This window comes from Azolla caroliniana, unplaced genomic scaffold, assembly GCF_043228905.1.
Source record: "Azolla caroliniana isolate FFs.n. ecotype wild unplaced genomic scaffold, voAzoCaro1.0.p SCAF_75, whole genome shotgun sequence".
NCBI lineage: Eukaryota > Viridiplantae > Streptophyta > Polypodiopsida > Salviniales > Salviniaceae > Azolla > Azolla caroliniana.
The window spans coordinates 57,688-60,460 of record NW_028230510.1 but is presented as its reverse complement, the minus strand read 5'-3'; the positions used below and the strand labels follow the sequence as shown (position 1 = coordinate 60,460).

The 2,773-nt window shown below is 43.2% G+C and overlaps 1 non-coding gene across 1 annotated transcript; it reads left to right on the top strand.

The window, feature by feature from the left end:
* The first annotated feature begins 653 nt into the window (after window positions 1-653).
* On the top strand, window positions 654-727 carry TRNAR-UCU (transfer RNA arginine (anticodon UCU)). The gene has a single exon. It is a non-coding gene; the product is annotated as a tRNA-Arg (tRNA).
* The last annotated feature ends 2,046 nt before the right edge of the window (window positions 728-2,773 follow it).

Sequence of the window (2,773 nt, the reverse complement as noted above, 5' to 3'; positions counted from 1 at the left end):
TGATAGTAATAGTAGTATTCGGTTCATTCTGTGTTTTTCCTTCTGCGTGCGGCCCCGAAAAGCGTTCATCATGCATCTGCCTTGATGGGGCCTGACTCTTCAGTGTCGGTTACTCCCAGTCCAGAGCGCCCTTTTTCCATTCATGAAGAGATCCAATGGTCGGAATCCGTACAAACACCATCATAGACCGAAATCCAAACCAACCAATCTTGTTCGAGGATACTGCCCGGGGAAACGAGAGGGTCACTTCCGAATCGAAGATAATAAATGAAGGGGAGACCGAATAAGGTCATGTATCAAAACGACTTCTGACATCACCAAGTAGGTCAGAACCGCGTTCGTGAGCTGACAATTTATCCGGATAGGCCGAACCTTTCAAAGCAAATGCGAAAAAAGCACCAATTGGGATCAGGGAAGGTAGCAAACTGATGACTAGGTAGAAAGAAATAGGGGCAAATTCGAAAATGAGAAGAAAAGTCTTTACGGAAAAGAATGGCATTCTTTAGAACTTACTTCAGGAAGAATCATCCAGGGCTGCGGTTGCGGTTTCTTCTTTCTTGTATTCATAACTTTTTTCTATTGCTTTTTCGGCGAAAAGGCAAGCAAGTTTTACCTGACTTAACTGAAAAGCCTAGAAGTGTTTGTAATGCACAGCATCCTTAGCTCAGTCGGATAGAGCAACAACCTTCTAAGTTGAAGGTCACAGGTTCAAGTCCTGTAGGATGCGGAAAGTGCACATTAGATTATATACCTACGGAATGCTTTGCCCTTGTTCAGGGCGGGCTAGCGGGTTCTTCCTTTCAACCGAACCTGCATCATGCTTCGGTCACTTTTCGCTATATTGGTATATGGGATTACTTGCCCCTTTTCACTTCTTTTTAAACAGCCATGATTATAAAGAACCAATCTCACTACGATTTTTATGAAACGAAGAAAGACTTTTTCTTACGGATCTGGTCAAATATTTGACATTTTCCATGATTTCCTCTCTTTCAGGTATTCAGGGAATTCTCTCAAATAGAAGGAATATTACTATTATGCCGACGCTAATTGAGTTAATGTTATTGGCTGTCAATTTGAACTCTCCGGTATTTTCTGTCTATTCGGATGATATGATGGGTTAATCACTCACTTTACTAGTGTTAACGGTGGCAGTTGCGGAATTCGCAATTGGGCTGGCCATTCCGGTGGTAACTTCTCGAATTCGCGGGACCATTGCCGTGGAATTTCCTAATCGCATGAAAGGTCGAGCACCATTAAACTCATTGCACTTCGTTTTTCCTTCTTGAATACGAAGTATACTTTGGCATTAAGGGAGGAGATACGATTCGAATCTCTCTTTTGAAAGCGGATTTACTGAAATCAAACGCTTTTTTCATTCGGCCACTTCCCGCTTCGACTTTCCGAGCCAAGATTAGGGTTTATTTTGATATATGAACCCGGGCATATACGGGCTTTATGAGGTTTTTTCATAAAACGAAATACTCCCGATAGAAAAGTAGGGTCCCATTCACCTTATTCGCTTGCACCACCGGCTTGCTAGAGGCTCTACCGTTTCCGAAGTAATAACTTTTAATATATTAAGAAGAACAAAATAGAATCACCATGGCTAATACTTACTCTTTTACAGTCTGTCAGACTTTAAACGGCTTCTTTTCTTTTCTTTTCTTTTCTTTCGGGCCTCGCCCAAGAAAGAAAGCCGGATCAAGCCAGTTATAGGCTATAAACGTAACAATTGTTATTTGGATTTTCTTATTTACACGCCTGAAGTATCAGGCAACTGTTTGAGGTCCCACGCAGCAGCAGCACGGTCTCGCTGATTTGTTTAGTCGAACGAAAAGGTGTCGCAAAAGAGTTTGATGAGGTCCAATGGCCTCGTATATTTTGCTTATTCAACACTCACTGGAAGATCCTGCTACGCTACCGAGGCTGTGGGCATTGCTAATTCTTTGCCTCTTTGGAGTTCCCCTTCTTGCTTGCTTGCTTGCTTGCTTGCTTGCTTGCTTGCTTGCGCGGGCGGAAGAATGGGCACATGTCATTACAGCAGCGGAAGTGAAACCGGAGACCTGGCGGGAGATTACACCCATTACTGCAAACACTACTAACGAAAAGGTTGGGCAAGAAGACTCAACGATGAAGCGGCACAAAATAACGTAACGAGGGCTACGAGCAGTACAACAGCTACAGGCTGTATACATTCTAACCATCCATAGTGTTGGAAGCAAAAACGACGACTATCTCAATTATTGGGGGGAAAGGGGGTATATTTTATTTTGCAAAAAGGGGATCACGGCAAACAAAGAATCTGAGTCAAGAGTCAGTGTTGCTTGCTGTCACGAAGGGCATGGAGGATGTTGATCATTGCGTTGATGGAGATTCCGGCCGGAGAAAGCGGTGTCGTGGATTGTAGTCTAAGTTGGTTAAACTGCCTGCCTGCGTGCGCACTTGGATTTTTTAAATGACATCGAGATACAGAAACCCCCGCCCGACCGCATGAACCGCTTCATCGAAAACCCTTCATTTTCATGCTGCGTGAGATAAGCAATTTACGGCTCAACCTCCCATGACGAGTATGATTACTACGTAGACACCGCTATAGACACTTCACAAAGTACAGAAATTGATGACGATGTACTAGAGCTTGATCCGTAGGATCGCTATGATTTAGACTTTGAGGAGGATGACGGATTAGTGAACCAAAAAGAAAGAGTTGTTGAACAAAAGGCTAGATTGAAAAAAATCAGAAAAGAAAACCCTAAATGTTCCGCAAATA